General features: G+C 49.5%; 1 protein-coding gene across 3 annotated transcripts in view; it reads right to left on the reverse strand.

Annotated features, from left to right (window-relative positions):
- LOC119930093 (rho GTPase-activating protein 20-like) overlaps window positions 1–19,635 on the reverse strand; it is an 89,395-nt gene that overhangs the window by 48,531 nt on the left and 21,229 nt on the right. For 2 of the 3 annotated variants that reach the window (XM_038748553.1, XM_038748551.1), the window contains exon 1: window positions 9,940–10,080. The exons of the other annotated variant lie outside the window; for it this stretch is intronic. The gene's annotated coding sequence lies outside the window, so the exon portion shown is untranslated. Of the gene's footprint in view, window positions 1–9,939; window positions 10,081–19,635 lie in introns of those variants that run through there. 3 annotated transcript variants of the gene reach the window in all.

The following is a 19,635-nucleotide window of genomic DNA, read 5'->3' on the forward strand; positions in this document are numbered from 1 at the left end:
CAATGTGGGGCAGGGACTGTGTCCAACCAGATTTGCTTGTATCCATCTCAGTGCTTAGTACAGTGTCTGGCACACAGTAAGCGCTTAACAGGTACCATAATTATTATTATTATTAGAGGAGGGGGAGAAATGACAGCAGCTGGGCCCCGTCTTAGGTCTCACCAGGACCCCCCAGGGTCTCCAAACTCCTGGATGTCCATCCCGAGAACAAAGACCACCCCTGCCTCACCCCAAAGTCTCTCCCACACTCTGCCCCAGCTCCCAGAGGGTGGGGCGGGGGGCCGGGGGAGGTGAAGAGATGGAGTTTCCACAGAGCCAGGCCCCATAGGCCTGGGCCGCTCACTGGGGGCAACCCTGGCATGATGGGCACCAGGGAGAGGTCCCCCTAACACGCCTCTCCTCCACCTGTAGCCTAGGTGAGGGAGCACAGAGCAGGGTCATGGCTATCCATGCTCAGACAGAGATGTTGAGCTTGGGGAGACACCACTCAGAGAAGCAGAGATGGAACCTGGCTGTTCCTAGGAGACCCTACCCTAGCCACACTAGGGGTGTAGCCTAGCCTCTAGCCACTAGCCTCTGGGTGACCCGAGGGGATCTAGCTCAGCTTGATCTGTCTGCCTGGCCTTGGGGACAGAGGAGGAGGAGTATTAGTAGTAATAATAGAGGTAATAGTAGTAATAGTGACATTAATACAAATAGTAGCAGTTATAACAATAGTCTTGTCTTTTGCTGTCGAGTTGTTTCTCACCCATAGCGACACTATCGACACATCTCTCCTAGGATCAAACAAAACACTCCTCACTCTTGGCTTCAATGCTCTCCATCACCTCACCCCTTCTTACGTCACCTCCCTTCTCTCCTCCTACAGCCCAGCCCACACACTCCACTCCTCTGCCGCTAACCTCCTCACTGCACCTCGTTCTCGCCCGTCCCGCCGTTGACCCCTGGCCCACGTCCTACCTCTGGCCTGAAATGCCCTTCCTCCGCACATCCACCAAGCTAGCTCTCTTCCCCTCTTCAAAGCCCTACTGAGAGCTCACCTCCTCCTGGAGGTCTTCCCAGACTGAGCCCCCATTTCCTCAGCTCCCCTCCCCTCCTCGTCGCCTCAACTCACTCCCTTTTCTCTACCTCCCTCTTCCCACCCCATGGCACTTACGTATATATCTATAATTCTATTTATTTATATTGATGCCTGTTTACTTGTTTTGATATCTGTCTCCCCCCTTCTAGACTGGAAGCCCGGTGTGGGCAGGAATTTTCTCTCTTTATTGCTGAATTATACTTTCCAATCACTTAGTACAGTGCTTTGCACACAGTAAGCGCTCAATAAATACGATTGAATGAATGAATGAATGCTCTGCACACAGTAAGCGCTCAATAAATGCGATTGAATGAATGAATGGATGCTCTGCACACAGTAAGCGCTCAATAAATGCAATTGAATGACTAAATTGTTCTGGTAGTGTAGCCTTAGAGTTTTCTTGGTAAAAATCTGGAAGTGGTTTACCCTTGCGTCCTTCCGCACAGTAAACTTGAGTCTCCGCTCTTTCTCGTGCCCTCCTTCATGGGAGAGAGTAGCATAGTTGTAGCATTAATAGTAGAAGTAGTAGTAGCAGTAGCATTAATAGTAATAATGATAGCATTTATTAAGCATTTCCTATGTGCAAAGCACTTTTCTAAGCGCTGGGGTGGTTACAAGGTGATCAGGTTGTCCCACGGGGGGCTCACAGTCTTAATTCCCATTTTACAGACGAGGTAACTGAGGCCCAGAGAAGTGAAGTGACTTGCCCAAAGTCACACAGCTGACAGTTGGCGGAGCCAGGATTTGAACCCATGGCCTCTGACTTCAAAGCCCGGGCTCTTTCCACTGAGCCACGCTGCTTCTCTACAATAGTAGTAGTAGTAATAATAGTAATGGTGAGAATCAGCGTGGTCTAGGGGAAACAGCCAGGGCCCAGGAGTCAGAGGACCTGAGGTGACCTTAGGAAAGTCACCTTACTCCTCTATGCCTCAGTCTCCTCATCTGTAAAGAGGGGATTCAATACCTGGTCTCCCTCCCCCTTAGACTGTGGGACAAGAAGTGAGTCCATTCTGATTAATACAGTGCTTGGCACACAGTAAGCACTTAACAAACACTGTGATTGTTAGTAATTTAGTAGTATTTAGTAGTAGTTATTGAGTGGATAGAGCAGTAGTATTTATTGAGCTCCCATTTAGTGCAGTGCACAGTGCTATTGTGAATAATCGTGCTCCTTGTTAAGTGCTTGCTATGTGCCAAGCACTATAATAGATACAAGATCTTCAGGTTGGGCACAATCCCCGTCCCACAGGGGCTTACAGTCTAAGGGGGAAGGAGAAGAGGCATTGAATGCCCATTTTACAGAGGAGGAAACTGAGGCCCAGAGAAGGGAAACTACTTAATAATAATAATACTAATAATAATTATACTTTTTAAGCACTTACTATGTGCCAAGCACTGCTCTAAGCCCTGGGGTAGATACAAGCTATTCAGGCTGGACGCAGTCCCTGTCTCACTTGGGGCTCACACTCTTAATCCCCATTTTACCGATGAGGTAACTGAGGGCCAGAGAAGTAAAGCGATTTTCCCAAGGTCACACAGCAGACATGTGATGGAGCAGGGATTAGAACCCAAATCCTTTTGATTCCCAAGCCTGTGATCCATCCTGTAAGCCACGCCGTGACTTGCCCCCCTGCCACAGAGCAGGTGAGTGGCAGAAGCGGAATTAGAACCCAAGTCCCCTGGCTCCCAGGGTCATGTTCCTGCCCCTGGGCCCTGCTGCTTCCCTGGGCACTTTGGAAGTTCGGGACCAAGAAGTGGCAGATTTAGGGGGGCAGTGACCACTGTTTCTTCAAGGGGCGAGGGCCTGGGCAGCCTTCTCAGAAAAATCAAACTGGCCGGGACGGTCGGAACCAGGGTCTCCCCCAGGACAGGTTGCCCCTGCTTTAGTCCAGAGCCCCGGGGGGCCTGGGGAAAGCCCCCTGAACATAAAAATAATAGTAATTATGGTACTTGTTAAGTGCTTACTATTTTCCAGGCACCGTTCTAAGTGCTGGGGTAGATACAAGTTGATTGGGTTGGACACAGTCTCTGTCCCACACGAGGCTCACTCCCTTAATCCCCATTTTCCAGATAAAGTAACTGAGGCCCAGAGAAGTGAAACGACTCACCCACGGTCACACAGCAGACAAGTGATGGAGACGGGAATAGAACCCAAATCCCTCTGACTCCCAACATTGTGCTCTATCCACTAGGATAGGAGAAGCAGCGTGGCTCAGTGGAAAGAGCATGGGCTTTGGAGTCAGAGGTCATGGGTTCAATTGTCAGCTGTGTGACTTTGGGCAAGTCACTTCACTTCTCTGTGCCTCAGTTACCTCATCTGTAAAATGGGGATGAAGACTGTGAGGCCCCCCGTGGGACAGCCTGATCACCTTGTAACCTCCCCAGAGCTTAGAACAGGGCTTTGCACATAGTAAGCGCTTAATAAATGCCATAATTATTATTATTATTACTAAGCCACACTGCTTCTCCAATCTGAACCACCTCCACCCTCCACCCAGGGGGCAAGAGGATTCCTTGGGTCGCCGCCCAGCTACATAACCGAGCCCGCTGGGAAGCAAATCAGCGATGGCAAATATTTAAACAAACGGAGCGGATGGGGTGCCAGCCGGCCGCAGGATGAGGATCCAGCAGAGGTGGGAAGACTGAAAGGTTCCCGGACCCCCAGGTTCCCTGGGTTGGAGGGCGGCTGGCCCGGGCCGAGCTGAAGGACCCTCTACTCCCAGGCCTCACTCGCCGGGCTGAGGTGGCCACTGGCCACTGAGGTCTTTCACTCCACTGAGCCTGCAGGAGAGTGCACACAGTAAGCTCTGCACACAGTAAGCGCTCAATAAATACTATTGATTGATTGATTGCATCGTGATCAGATGACCTGCTTCAGCGGGCTACCAGAGCCTGTCCTTGGGGTCCCACTGGCCGGGTGGGTAGTCAGTCAGTATTTAGTGAGTGCTTACCGGGTGCAGAGCACTGTACTAAACACTTGAGAGAGTACAATGTAACAATATAACAGACCCGGTCCCTACCCACAGCAAGCTGTCTAGAGGGGGAGACAGACGTTAATATGAACAAATAAATGGCAGCTATAATAATAATAATTATATTTATTAAGCACTTACTATGTGCAAAGCCCTGTTCTAAGTGCTGGGGAGGTTACAAGATGATCAGGTTGTCCCACGGGGGGCTCACAGTCTTCATTCCCATTTTCCAGATAAGGTAACTGAAGCCCAGAGAAGTGAAGTGACTTGCCCGAAGTCACGCAGCTGACAAGTGGCAGAGCTGGGATTTGAACCCAGGACCTCTGATTCCAAAGCCCGGGCCCTATCCACTGAGCCACGCTGCTTCTCTTAGTACAGTGCTCTGCACACAGTAAGCGCTCAATAAATACGATAGATTGATTGACTGATTCTCTGTCTCCCAATTCTAGACTGTGAGCCTGCTGTTGGGGAGGGACCGTCTCTAGATGTTGCCAACTTGGACTTCCCAAGCGCTTAGTACAGTGCTCTGCAAGCAGTGAGCGCTCAATAAATATGACTGAATGAATGAATGAATTTTATTTTGTTAATATGTTTTGTTTTATTACCAACTTGTACTTCCCAAGCACTTAGTACAGTGCTCTGCACACAGTAAGTGCTTATTAAATATGATTGATTGATTGATTGATTGATTGGACGTAAGTGTTGTGAGACTGGAAAAGGGGATGCAAAAAGGGAGCAAGTCAGGGTGACAGAAGGGAGTTGAAGAAAAGGAAAGCAGGGCTTAGTCAGGGAAGGCTTCTTGGAGGAGATAGTAATAATGGCATTTATTAAGCGCTTACTATGTGAGCCCACTGTTGGGTAGGGACCATCTCTATATGTTGCCAACTTGTACTTCCCAAGCGCTTAGTACAGTGCTCTGCACACAGTAAGCGCTCAATAAATACGATTGAATGAATGAATGAACACAAAGCACCGTTCTAAGCGCTGGGGAGGATACAAGGTGATCAGGTTGTCCCACGTGGGGCTTACAGTCTTCATCCCCATTTTACAGATGAGGTAACTGAGGCCCAGAGAAGTGAAGTGACTTGCCCAAAGTCACAGAGCTGACAATTGGCGGAGCCGGAATTTGAACCCATGACCTCTGACGACTCCGAAGCCCAGGTTCTTTCCACTGAGCCACGCTGCCTTGGTCTGAGCTGGGGCTCAGCAGCTGGTGAATGGACCGGGGGTCAGGCTGGCTTTTCTTCCCCTCTGTCCCCTCTGCCCCTCAGGTCTGCGTTCCCCGGCCATGGCGGCCTCTCCCTCCCTCCGTCCTTCCCTCCGTCCATCCCGGCTGCGCAGAGCTTTCTCCCAGCCAGCAGAGAGGCCGGGTCTGGTTCTCCACATCTGGTGGCGCTGGAAGAGGAGGGGCCGGGCGGCTCTCCTGATGTGGGGGAACATGTGGGCCCCAGGATCTGGCTGGGAGAGCAGGACTCGGGGGCCCGGAGGGGGTGGGAGCAGGCCGGGGCAGTCTGCCCAAGGCAGGGGACGGACTGTGTGTCGTTCCCGAGGCCCTGAGCCTGCACAGTCCTGAGGAGGAGAAGGCCGAGGAGGAGGAGGAAGAAGGGGAGGAAGTGGAGGAGTCGCCTTCCTCCTGGCCAGTTCCCGGCCTCTGGTCCAGATAATAATAATGATAGCATTTATTATGCGCCAAGCACTGTTCTAAGTGCTGGGGAGATTACGAGGTGATCAGGTTGTCCCACGGGGCGCTCACAGTCTTAATCCCCATTTTATAGATAAGGTAACTGAGGCCCGGAGAAGTGAAGTGACTTGCCCAAAGTCACACAGCTGACAATTGGCGGAGCCGGAATTTGAACCCATGACCTCTGACTCCAAAGCCCAGGCTCTTTCCAATGAGCCACGCTGCTCTGGCCCTTCTGAAAGCATTCGAATCCTGGACCTTCAGATCTTCCCCTCTCCTACGGCCTCACGCCCTGCCGTCGCTCCGTGAAGGACTCTCAGACTGCTGCCCACTTGACTCCCACAGTTTTCGATTCCTCTCATCCACTCCTCGGGGATAACCTCCAATCTGACTCGCCACTCCAACGAAACTGCCGGGAATAAGGCCACTGTGCCACCCTCCCACCCGCCCCTTTCCATTCTTGGCCAAATCCCTGGCTCTATCCTTACCCTAGGGAAAAAGCAGAGGGGGGCGGGGGAAGGATGAAGAGCTGGTTAAGAGGGGCCCCTCTTTCCCACCCCGAAAACATCTGCGTTTAGAGCAGCTAGTCCCTTCTTGCCTCCCTCACGCAAGGCTGGTGGGTGGTTTCAGAGCAGCGGGCAGGGCCCTGGAAGCAGCAGGGGCAGAGACTTGGCAGCAGTGAGGGACAGAACCAGGGTTGCGGGGGTGGAGGGTGGCAGGAGCAGGGGCCCAGCAGCAGTGGAGCAACGGCCTCCTTCTCTCCTGAATCACCCCAGCAACGGACCAAAGTTTACTCAACAGAGGAGGCGGGCAGGCCGCTGGGCCCCAGCTGGGCCCGGAGCCCGGAGCCTGACTGCCAAGCCCAGCCCTGGGCTTAATAATGGCATTTATTAAGCGCTTACTATGTGCAAAGCTTCTTGCAAAGTTTCTGGGCTTCTTGGCACGGCCCCACCTCTGAGCTCCGGCTGCTTCATTCCAAACCCATGTATGGCCTCTGAACATCTCAGGCTGGCCCACGCCAGCCTTCCTCCCTCCCTCTTGCCCAGCCCTCCCGTCCCCCCTCCCTCCGTCCCCTTCCTTGCCTGCAGTTAAACAATAATAATTATTATGGCAGTTGTTAAGCACTCACCATATGCCGGGCACTGTTCTAAGCACTGAGGTCGCTACGAGTTAATCAGGTTGGATATGGTCCCTGTCCCAGACTGGGCTCCCACTCTTAATCCCCATTTTTTCCAGATAATAATAATAATAATAATGATGATGGCATTTATTTTTATTTATTTTTTAATGGCATTTATTAAGCGCTTACTATGTGCAAAGCACTGTTCTAAAATTTATTAAGCGCTTACGATGGGCAAAGCACTGTTCTGAGTGCTAGGGAGGTTACAAGGTGATCAGGTGGTCCCACAGGGGGCTCAATCTTAATCCCCATGCACAGCACCATGCTAAGCGCTTGGGAGAGTACAATACGGCAATATAACGGACACGCTCCCTGCCCACAACGAGCTTACAGTCTAGAGGGGGAGACGGTCATTAATATGACTCACCGTTCCTCCCAGGTCCCTTTAACCTCATCCTCTTATCACCCAGTCTTCCTTTAATAATAATAAGATGAGGTAACTAAGGCCCAGAGAAGTGAAGTGACTTGCTCAAGGTCACACAGCGGACAAGTGGCAGAGCCAGGATTAGAACCCATGACCTTCTGCCTCCCAAGCCTGTGCTTTATCCACTACGCCGTGCTGCTGCTGCGGGGAGGGTGGGAGGGGTGTGGAGGGGTTGGGATGGGAGCCCACTGTTGGGTAGGGACTGTCTCTATATGTTGCCAACTTGTACTTCCCAGGCACTTAGTACAGTGCTCTGCACACAGTAAGCGCTCAATAAATACCATTGATTGATTGAGTGAGTGGACGGGGGTTGGCACGGGACAAGAGGAGGGAAATGAGGGGCAGCACTGGGACAGCAGGATGACCTGGTTGGGGTGGGGGAACTGCTTATTGTTATATTGTACTCTCCCCAGCGCTTAGTACAGTGCTTTGCACACAGTAAGCGCTCAATAAATACGACTGAATGAATGAATGGAAAGGAGGACAGGGATGGGCTGATTGGAGAGAGGGGATTGAGGGGACAGGTGGGGTCATTCATTCATTCATTCAATCATATTTATTGAGCGCTTACTGTGTGCAGAGCACTGTACTAAGCGCTTGGGAAGTACAAGTTGGCAACATATAAAGACGGTCCCTATCCAACAGTGGGCTTACAGTCTAGAAGGGGGAGAGAGACAAAAAAACAAAACATATTAACAAAATAAATAGAATAAATATGTACAAACAAAATAGAGTAATAAATACGTACAAACATATATACATATATACAGGTGCCGGGGGAGGGGAAGGAGGTAAGGTGGGGGATTCATTCAATCGTATTTATTGAGTGCCTACTGTGTGCAGAGCACTGCACTAAGCGCTTGGGGTCAGAGAAATTTAGGGGTGAGGAGGTCAACAGCAATAACTGCTTTGTCCTGTAGTTCCTTGATTAAATTGCTGAATTAAACGTAGGTCCTTGCGTTCTTGAGTGTGAAGAAGGGAATGTTTAGGAGTAAAAAGAGGGCTACTACTGCCGCTACCACTACTATTTTCTACCCCACCCCAGCGCTTAGTACAGTGCTTGGAACATAGGAAATGTTTAACAAGTACTATAATTATAATTATTATTGTTATTATTACTGCTACTACTATTTCTACTGCTACTACAATTATTGCTACTACTACAATTACCACCAATAATAATAATTATTATTACTGTGTTATTGGTTAAGCGCTTACTATGCCCTAAGCACTGTACTAAGCGCCGGGGTTATTATTACTGCTACTACTATTTCTACTGCTACTACAATTACTGCTGCTACTACAATTACCACCAATAATAATAATAATAATTATTGTGTTATTGGTTAAGCGCTTACTATGCTCCAAGCACTGTACTAAGTGCTGGGGAGGTTACAAGGTGATCAGGTTGTCCCATGGTGGGCTCACAGCCTTAATCCCCATTTTACAGATGAGGCAACTGAGGCACAGAGAAGTTAAGCGACTTGCCCATAGTCGCACAGCTGACAATTGGCAGAGCTGGGATTTGAACCCATGACTCCAAAGCCCGGGCTCTTTCCACTGAGCCACGCTGCTTCACTACTACTACTACTACTACTACTACTACTACTACTACTACTACTACTACTACTACTACTACTTTCTGATCGCTTACAAGCTGCAGAACTTTGCAACTGGAGCCATGAAGAGAACAGAAATCAAAACATCTGGAACAAGGCAGGGAATGCAGCGACCGAAACTGACTGGCCGGTATAAAACTGGACAACTCATCCATCAGTAAATCAGTTGAAAATGTTTCCGGCTCTGCCACTTGTCAGCTGTGTGACCTTGGGCAAGTCACTTCACTTCTCTGGGCCTCAGTTCCCTCATCTGTAAAATGGGGATTAAGGCTGTGAGTCCCCCGTGGGACAACCTGATCACCTTGTATACCCCCACCCCCGCCCCCAGCGCTTAGAACAGTGCTTGGCACATAGTAAGCGCTTAACAAATACCACCATTATTATTACCACTATTATTATTATTGAGTGCCTACTCTGGGCAGCATGCTGCCTTAAACGCTAGTGGAAAAGAGCCCGGGCTTTGGAGTCCGAGGTCATGGGTTCAAATCCCAGCTCCGCCAATTGTCAGCTGTGTGACTTTGGGCAAGTCACTTCACTTCTCTGGGCCTCAATTACCTCATCTGTAGAACAGGGATGAAGACCGTGAGCCCACCGAGGGACAACCTGATCACCTTGTAACCTCCCCTGCGCTTAGAACAGTGCTTCGCACATAGTAAGCGCTTACTAAATGCCATCATCATTATTATTATTAATAGAGTGAGCGGACCCCAATGCTGTCCTCAAGGAAATGGGAGACTTGTCTGCTGTGTGACCTTGGGGGAGCCACTTAATTTCTCTGTGCCTCAGTTACTTCATCTGAAAAATGGGGATTCAGATGGTGAGCCCCACGTGGGACCACATGGGAGCAGGGTCGGGGGTGGGTGTAGCGACTACTCGAGATGTTTGAAGCGGCAGTTGGGTAGACACAAAGCGGGAGATGAGCAATGCGTTGGGGAAGGCCTCCTGGGAGGGCGGACACCGCAGGCCCACATCCAATACTGACCTCATTTGTCCTTTTTCACAGCCCGAGAGAGGAGTAGTAACAGCTGGACAGTCATCAACCGCCTTAAATCCTCTGGCTTTTTCAGTCGAGTAGGCCGGCGGCCTCTGGGCCGAACTTCCAGGACCGGGGATTCTGGGGAATGGTGACTTCCTGAGGGACACCATGCAGGGGGAGGACCGGAAAAAAGGGCTAGGAGATCAGGTCACTGGCAAAATTTAGCTTGTCTTTTGTGGTATTTGGTAAGTGCTTCCTATGTGTCAGGCACTGTACTAAGCGCTGGGGTAGATTCCAGATACTTGGAATGGACACAGTCCCTGTCTCACACAATAATAGTAATAATAATGATGATGGCTTTTGTTAAGCGCTCACTATGTGCCAAGCACTGTTCTAAGCGCTGGGGGAGGAGAAGCAGCGTGGCTCAGTGGAAAGAGCACGGGCTTTGGAGTCCGAGGTCATGGGTTCGTATCCCAGCTCCACCACGTCTGCTGTGTGACCTTGGGCAAGTCACTTATCTTCTCTGAGCATCAGTTACCTCAACTGTAAAATGGGGATGATGACTGTGAGCCCCACGTGGGACAACCTGATCACCTTGTACCCCCCCCCCCCAGTGCTTAGAACAGCGCTTTGCACATAGTAAGCGCTTAACAAACGCCATTATTATTATACAAGGTAATCAGGTCGTCCCACGTGGGGCTCACAGTCTTCATGCCCATTTTCCAGATCAATCAATCAATCAATCAATCGTATTTATTGAGCACTTACTATGTGCAGAGCACTGTACTAAGCGCTTGGGAAGTACAAATTGGCAACACATAGAGACAGTCCCTACCCAACAGTGGGCTCACAGTCTAAAAGGGGGAGACAGAGAACAGAACCAAACATACCAACAAAATAAAATAAATAGGATAGAAATGTACAAGTAAAATAAATAAATAAATGAGGGAACTGAGGCCCAGAGAAGTGAAGTGACTTGCTCAGAGTCACACGGCTGACAAGTGGCGGAGGCGGGATTAGAACCCACAACCTCTGACTCCCAAACCCGGGCTCTTTCCACACAGAGCTCACAGTTTTAGACTCCATTACAGTTGAGGTAACTGAGGCAATGACTCTGGCCTGTGAGCTCCTTGTGGGCAGGGATCACCTCTACCAACTCTGTCGTATTGTTCTCTCCCAGGTGCTTACTACAGTGCTCGGCATAGAGGAACTGCATTATAAATACTATTGATTGATTGCCTGACTGAGAGGAGAAGATGCTGGAGGAAGTGATTGGGTCCATATTTTGGTCCAAAATTCAGCCCTAAAAATGCCTGCCTCTTCCTCCCCCTCTAATAATGGTAGAGATATTTGTTAGGTGGTTACACTGTGCGGAGCATTGGGGTAATAATAATAATGATGGCATTAGATCTGACTCCAAAGCCTGTGCTCTTTCCACTGAGCCACGCTGCTTCTCACTTGTCTGCTGTGTGATCTTGGGCAAGTCACTTCACTTCTCTGTGCCTCAGTTACCTTATCTGTAAAATGGAGATTAGATAATCAGGTGGCTCGCCTGGGGCTCACAGTATAAGTAGGAGGGAATAGGATTTAATCTCCATTGTACAGAGGAGGAAACTGTGAACAGCAGCATGGCCTGGGAGCCAGAAGGACCTGGGTTCTAATCCTACCTCTGCCACTTAATAATAATAATGATGATGGCATTTATTAAGCGCTTACTATGTGCAAAGCACTGTTCTGAGCACTGGGGAGGTTACAAGGTGATCAGGTTGTCCCACGGGGGGCTCATAGTCTTAATCCCCATATTTACAGATGAGGTAACTGAGGCACAGAGAAGTTAAGTGACTTGCCCAAAGTCACACAGCTGACAATTGGCGGAGCTGGGATTTGAACCCATGACGTCTGACTTCAAAGCCCATGCTCTTTCCACTGGGCCACGCTGCTTCTCACTTGTCTGCTGTGTGATCTTGGGCAAGTCACTTCACTTCTCTGTGCCTCAGTTACCTTATCTGTAAAATGGAGATTAAGACTGTGTCCAACCTGATTCGTTTGTATCTACTCCGGTGCTAATAACGATGCCTGGCACATAGTAAATCCTTAAAAAATACCATTATTTTTCTTAAAAAACCCAAACAACTGAGGCACAGAGAAGAGAAATGACTTCCCCAAGGTCACCCAGAGAAAAGCAGTGAAGCTGAGATTAGAACCTGGGTTCTCTGACTCCCAGTCGGGTATGCTTTCCCCTAGGTTTCCCTGAGGGCAAAGAATTTGCCTAGAAGCAGTGTGGCTCAATGGAAAGAGCACTAGCTTGGGAGTCTGAGGACGTGGGTTCTAATCCCGGCTCCACCACTTGTCTGCTGTGTGACCTCGGGCGAGCCACTTAACTTCTCTGTGCATCAGTTACTTTCATTCATTCATTCAATCGTATTTATTGAGCGCTTACTGTGTGTAGAGCACTGTAGTAAGCGCTTGGGAAGTACAAGCTGGCAACATATAGAGACGGTCCCTACCCAACAGTGGGCTCACAGTCTAGAAGGGGGAGACAGAGAACAAAACAAAACATATTAACAAAATAAAATACATAGAATAAATATGTACAAAAAATTAAATAAATAAATAGAGTAATAAATACGTACAAACATATATACATATATGCAGGTGCTGTGGGGAGGGGAAGGAGGTGAGGCGGGGGGATGGGGAGGGGGAGAGGAAGGAGTTACTTCATCTGAAAAATGGGGATTAAGACTGTGAGCCCCATGTGGGACAACCTGATTACCTTGTATCTACCCCAGCACTTAGAACAATGCTAGGCGCAGAGTGAGCCCTTAATAAATACCATTATCATCATCATTAATCGTATTTATTGAGCGCTTACTATGTGCAGAGCACTGTACTAAGCGCTTGGGAAGTACAAATTGGCCGCATTATTATTATTATTCCTCCCCAGTTCCTTAGCCGTTCCCTCACCAAGCCTTGTCAGAGTCAGTCATCAGTATTTATTGAGCACTTACCATAGTACTCGATCCCTCCCCAAGCCTTGTCAGAGTCAGTCAGTATTTATTGAGCACTTACCATAGTACTAAGTGGTTGGGAGAGTACAATAGATGACTGAAGAGACACATTCCCTGCCCAAAATGAGCGTACAGTCCAGGGTCCCTGGCCAGAGCAGGAATGAAGCCTGAGTGGAGGGGCCAGAGAAGCCGCGGGTGGGGTGGGAGTGGGATGGAGAAGGGGTGGCCAGAGGCAGCAACTGGGCCCTCGGAGAGCGGCTGGCCTGGTGGTCTATACAAGGAGCAAATCTATCAACTCTTTTCCTTGTCCACTCCCCAGCACTTAGCAGAGTGCTCTGCACCCGGTAAGTCCTCCATAAATGCCATTGATTGATTGATTGATCAGTTGAGGACCCTTTGGACATTTTTCTGAAAAGAGCCACAGTCTGGCTTTCCTGGAGACTGGATCTTGGGCAGCCGTCAGCCTCTCCTTCATGCCTCCCAGAAGTGGCTACAGGGTAGCCGTGGATGGCCATTCCCTCCTCACACCTGGATGTTTTGGGTGGTCTTTCCCTGCGGTGTGCCGTGGCAACAAGCCCCCCACAAGATAATAATAATAATAATAATTATGGCATTTATTAAGCACTTATTATGTGCAAAGCACTGTTCTAAGTGCTGGGGAAGTTACAAGGTGATCAGGTTGTCCGAAGGTGGGCTCACAGTCTTAATCCCCATTTTACAGATGAGGGAACTAAGGCCCAGAGAAGTGAAGTGACTTGCCCAAAGTCACACAGCTGACAATTGGCAGAGCCGGGGTTTGAACCCATGAACTCTGACTCCAAAGCCCGTGCTCTTTTCCAATGAGCCACGCTGCTTCTCATCCTGCTTCTCAGGGTAGTTCTGACTGTGCTGATAGTAGAAGGAATAATGATGCTATTTATTGGGCGCCCACTGCGTCGGATGCAGCGTCCTGAGCACCCAGGACAACACAGCAGAATGAAGTGACCTGTTCCCTGCTCATAAGGAAGTCGAGACCGTGACGGGGGAGACAGAACTCAAAATATTGGCAAATAGGGTTCTCTGAGTACGTGACGAATGTACAATTGAAGATAAATACACACACAAGAGCTGAGGTTGGGGATGAACCAACACGGAAGAGTAGAATCTCAAGGACCCCACCTGTTTCCTCCCTCTGTATCTGATCCTTTGGACACACACACATACAAGCACACACATGCACACACTTTCACTATAACCCCTCCAACCTTCCTGAGAAATTGTTGAGATGCAGTGTGGCCTAGTGGGTACAGCACAGACCTAGGAGTCCTTAACAGTGAGAGTGGGTGTCCAGGAGTGCCACCACCTCATGGTTCCTCCACACGTCCCAGTGCCTTCGTCACAACCAGAGTCCTGGGATGGATTGGCTGTTGTCCATGGGCCAGCTGTGGTGCAGGGGGAGGGGGATAGAGGAGGGTCTAGCTCTCAGGGCTGACCCTCGGCCTCCCCAGTGGCCTGTGAATCATCCGACGGCAGGGACACCCAGTGACCCAGCAGAGATCATCCAATCCCCTTCACTCTTCCTCTTGACTCTCCCTCCAGTGACCCGGCACAGCCCCGCTAGATCAACTCATTCTAACTAACCCATTAACCCGCCTCACTCTCCCTTCTTCATCCCTGACTTTCCCTCCAGTGATCCAGCATGGACCATCCAACTCCTCTCTCTCCGATCTCCTTCCTGACCGTCCCTCCAGTGACCCAGGATGGACCATCTAACCCCCCTCACTCTCCCTCTCCATCCCTGACTCTCCCTCAGTGTCCCATCAGCTCCATCCTAATCCTCCTCATCCTCTCAACTGCTTTCAACATCGTCTACCACCCCCTTTCCCCGGAAACATTATCCAATCTCGGCTTCACTGATGGCATCTTCTCCTGGTTCTCCTAGCTCTCTGGCTGCCACTTCTCAATCTCTTTCACAATCTCTTTCCTTTACCTCCCACCTTCTAATGGTGGGAGTCCCTCAAGGTTCAGTTCTGGCCCCCCCCCTGCTATTCTCCATCCTCCCCCACTCCCTTGGAGAACTCCTTTGCTCCCCTGGCTTCAGATACCATCTCTATGTGGATGATTCCCAAATCAACCTGTCCAGGATCAACCTTTCTCCTTCTCATATTTACTAGACTATTTACTAGACTACAAGCCAGTTGTGGGCAGGGATTTTCTCTATTTATTGCTGCGTTGTACTTTCCCAGCACTTAGTAATAATAATAATAATGGCATTTATTAAGTGCTTACTATGTGCTTAGAACAGTACAGTACAGTGCTGTAGTACAGTGCTCTGCACAAAGTAAGCACTCCATAAATACGACCGAATGAATATCTCCTCCTGCCTTCTGGACATTTCTAGTTGGCTATCACACCGACACACTTCAAACTTAACATGTGCAAACCAGAACTCAATCAATAACTCAATAAATCCTATTTATTGAGTGCTTACCGTGGGCAGAGCACTGTTCTAAGCACTTGGGAGAGTGCAATGTAATAATAGACACACTGTCTCCTCATCTTTCCACCCAAACCAGGTCTTTCCCACAGTTTTCTCATCCCTACAGGCAGCACCACAATCCTTCCTGTCCTACAAGCCTGTAACCTTAGCGTTATCCTTGCCTCATCTCTTTTTCAACAGGCAGATTCAGTCTGTCCCCAAGTCCCATTGGTTCTAGCCTCACATCTCTAGAATCTACCCTTTCCTCTCCATCCAAAAAGCTATCATGCTGATACAAGCACTTCTCATTTCCCATCTTGATTACTGCAGCAGCCTCCTCGCTGACCTCCCTCCCTCCTGTCTCTCTCATCTCAAGTACAGACTTGGCATTTTTCTAAAAAAAACCCTCCACTCCTCAAGAACCTCCAGGGGTTGCCCATCCACCTCCGCATCAAACAGAATCTCCTTACTATCAACTCTTGGGCCCTTGCCCCCCTCCTACCTAACCTCACTACTCTAACAACTCAGGCCATGTGGTAGGGTTAATTTGGGCCTGTTCCATTTCTAATAATAACGCTAATAATAATAATAATAGTCATACTGCTAATGGTATTGGTTAAGCACTAACTATGTTCCAAGCACTGTGCTAAACTCTCTCAGATTCAGCCTCTGTCCCACACAAGACTTGGACTTTAGGGGAAAGGGAGAACAGGTTTTCAATCCCCATTTTCCAGATGAGGAATCGGGGGCAGAGAGGCCCAGTGTCACAGTGGCAGACTGGGATTTGTACCCAGGTCTTCTGTGCTCTTCCCTGCCCTAAGGTAGGATGGAAAGGAAGGCAACCGGAGGTCCTGACAGCCACCAGAGGTATTCTTTGTCTCTGGAGCTCAGGACAGAGACACCCGGGCTGCGGCCACTGAAAATGAGAGGTGAAAGAGGTGGACAGGGAAGGGAAGGGAAGTGTCGGTGAAGATTTTCCTGACTGGAAAACTCCCTCTGGGCCACGTGGCTTTCCCAGCACCCTCTCCTCCATTCCTCCCGCTCACGCCTACCCCGAGTGCCCCTCTCCCATGGCCGTTGATTCCAGGTCTTTGGGGCCTCTGCCCGATTCTCTGCCTAATTTTCATGTGCCCGGTGAGTCCAGGGAAGCCCACATCCTTCTCCCTACTTGCCTGCCATGTAACCTTGGGCGAGTATCATGGTGTAGTGCTTAGACCATGGGCCTGAGAGTCAGAAGGTCATTGTTTCTAATGTTGGCTCTGCCACCTGTGTGATGGGCGATCCTAGACAAGTCACTTCACTTCTCCGGGCTTCAGTTACCTCATCTGTAAAATGGGGATTGGGATTGTGAGCCCACGTGGGGCAGGGACTGTGTCCAACCCGATTTGCTTCTATCCACCCCAACGCTTAGTACAGTGCCTGCTTGGCACAAAGTAAGTGCTTAACAAATATCACAATTATTATTATTAGCTGCTCTGGGATTTGGTTTCCTCATCTGTAAAATGGGGTGTGGATACCCATCCTCCCTCTCCTTTAGACCATGATCCCTGTGTGGGACAGAGATCTCTGTCCCACTATTTTTTTGGATGATAATTGTTATGCACTTATTATGTAATAATAATAATAATGATGGCATTTATTAAGCACTTACTATGTGCAAAGCACTGTTCTAAGCACTGGGGAGGTTACAAAGTGATCAGGTTGTCCCACGGGGGGCTCACAGTCTTCATCCACATTTTACAGATGAGGGAACTGAGGCCCAGAGAAGTAAAGTGACTTGCCCAAAGTCACACAGCTGACAGTTGGTGGAGCTGGGATTTGAACCCATGACCTCAGACTCCAAAGCTCGGGCTCTTTCCACTGAGTCATGTGCCAAGCATCGTTCTAAGCGTTGATAATGATGGCATTTGTTAAGCACTTGCTATGTGCAAAGCACTGTTCTAAGCACTGGGGAGGATACAAGGTGATCAGATTGTCCCACGTGGGGCTCACAGTCTTCATCCCCATTTTACAGGTGAGGTAACTGAGGCACAGAGAAGTTAAGTGACTTTCCCAAAGTCACACAGCTGACAGTTCCAGAGCCAGGATTAGAACCCATGACCTCTGACTCCCAAGCCCAGTCTCTTTCCACTGAGCCACTTGAGTGTCTCATCTCTGCCCCATTGCTTTGTCCGATGCTTGGCACATAGTAAGTGCTTAACACCACAGGGATGACTATGGCAATTAAAGACCTCACTCTCTTTTCCCTGCTCCCACCCACCAGGACTCTGCTCCCCTTCAGCCCTCTCTGTGATTTCTTCATCTCCCATCTTGGAGGTCCATCCCTGTGATGCTGATAATACTGGCATTTGTTAAGCGCTTACTATGTGCCAGGCACTGTAATAATAATAACAATAATGATGGCATTTGTTAAGCACTTACTATGTGCAAAGCACTGTTCTAAGTGCTGGGGAGGATACATGGTGATCAGGTTGTCCCAAAGGGGGCTCACAGTCATAATCCCCATTTTACAGATGAGGTAACTGAGGCTCAGAGAAGTGAAGTGACTTGCCCAAGGTCACACAGCACACATGCGGCAGAGCCGGGATTCAAACCCATGACCTCTGACTCCAAAGCCCATGCTCTTTCCACTGAGCCACGCTGCTTCTCTACTGTACTAAGTGCCAGGGTGGATACAAGCAAATCGGATTGGACACGGTCACTGTCCCCCATAGGGCTCACAGTCTTAATCCCCATTTTACAGATGAGATAACTGAGGCACAGAGAAATGAAGTGATTTTTCCCAAGGCCACCCAGCAGACAAGTGGCGGAGCTGGGATTAGAACCCTCTAGGCTGCTGGGATGAGCTGCTGGGCTGGGGCAGGGGAAATCAATCAGTCAATCAATCAATCGTATTTATTGAGCACTTACTGTGTGCAGAGCACTGTACTAACCACTTGGGAAGTACAAGTTGGCAATATATAGAGACAGTCCCTACCCAACAGTGGGCTCACAGTCTAGAAGGGGGAGACAGAGAACAAAACCAAACACATTAATAAAATAAAATAAATAGAATAGATATGTACAAGTAAAATAAATAAATAAATATGTACAAACATATATACATATATACAGGTACTGTGGGGAAGGGAAGGAGATAAGATGGGGGGAATGGAGAGGGGGACGAGGGGGAGAGGAAGGAAGGGGTTCAGTCTGGGAAGGCCTCCTGGAGGAGGTGAGCTCTCAGTAGGGCCTTGAAGGGAGGAAGAGAGCTAGCTTGGCGGATGGGCAGAGGGAGGGCATTCCAGGCCCAGGGGATGACGTGGGCTGGGGGTCGATGGCGGGACAGGCGAGAACGAGGCACGGTGAGGAGATTAGCAGCAGCAGAGGAGCGGAGGGTGTGGGCTGGGCTAGAGAAGGAGAGAAGGGAGGTGAGGTAGGAGGGGGCGAGGTGATGGACAGCCTTGAAGCCCAGCGTGAGGAGTTTCTGCCTGATGCGCAGATTGATTGGTAGCCACTGGAGATTTTTGAGGAGGGGAGTAACATGCCCAGAGCATTTCTGGACAAAGACAATCCGGGCAGCAGCATGAAGTCTGGATTGAAGTGGGGAGAGACACAAGGATGGGAGATCAGAGAGAAGGCTGATGCAGTAGTCCAGACGGGATAGGATGAGAGCTTGTACGAGCAGGGTAGCGGTTTGGATGGAGAGGAAAGGGCGGATCTTGGCAATGTTGCGGAGCCGAGACCGGGAGGTTTTGGTGACGGCTTGGATGTGAGAGGTGAATGAGAGAGCGGAGTCGAGGATGACACCAAGGTTGCGGGCTTGTGAGACGGGAAGGATGGTAGTGCCCTCAACAGTGATGGGAAAATCAGGGAGAGGGCAGGGTTTGGGAGGGAAGACAAGGAGTTCAGTCTTGGACATGTTGAGTTTTAGGTGGCGGGCAGACATCCTCTGGATGCAGTTTGTTGCTATATTCATTCAATCGTATTTATTGAGCACTTACTGTGTGCAGAGCACTGTACTAAGCGCTTGGGAAGTACAAGTTGGCAACATATAGAGATGGTCCTTACCCAACAGTGGGCTCACAGTCTAGAAATGGGCTCACAGTCTATATTGTACTTTCCCAAGCACTCAGTACAGTGCACTGCACACAGTAGACGCTCAATAAATACGATCGAATGGATGAATGAATGGAGAGAGAGCAGGGACAGGGAGAACGCAGGAGAGAAAGCAAAGAGGTCTCTCTAGACCATGAG

The sequence above is a fragment of the Tachyglossus aculeatus genome, chromosome 6 (genome assembly GCF_015852505.1).
Source record: "Tachyglossus aculeatus isolate mTacAcu1 chromosome 6, mTacAcu1.pri, whole genome shotgun sequence".
In the NCBI taxonomy this organism is placed as follows: domain Eukaryota; kingdom Metazoa; phylum Chordata; class Mammalia; order Monotremata; family Tachyglossidae; genus Tachyglossus; species Tachyglossus aculeatus.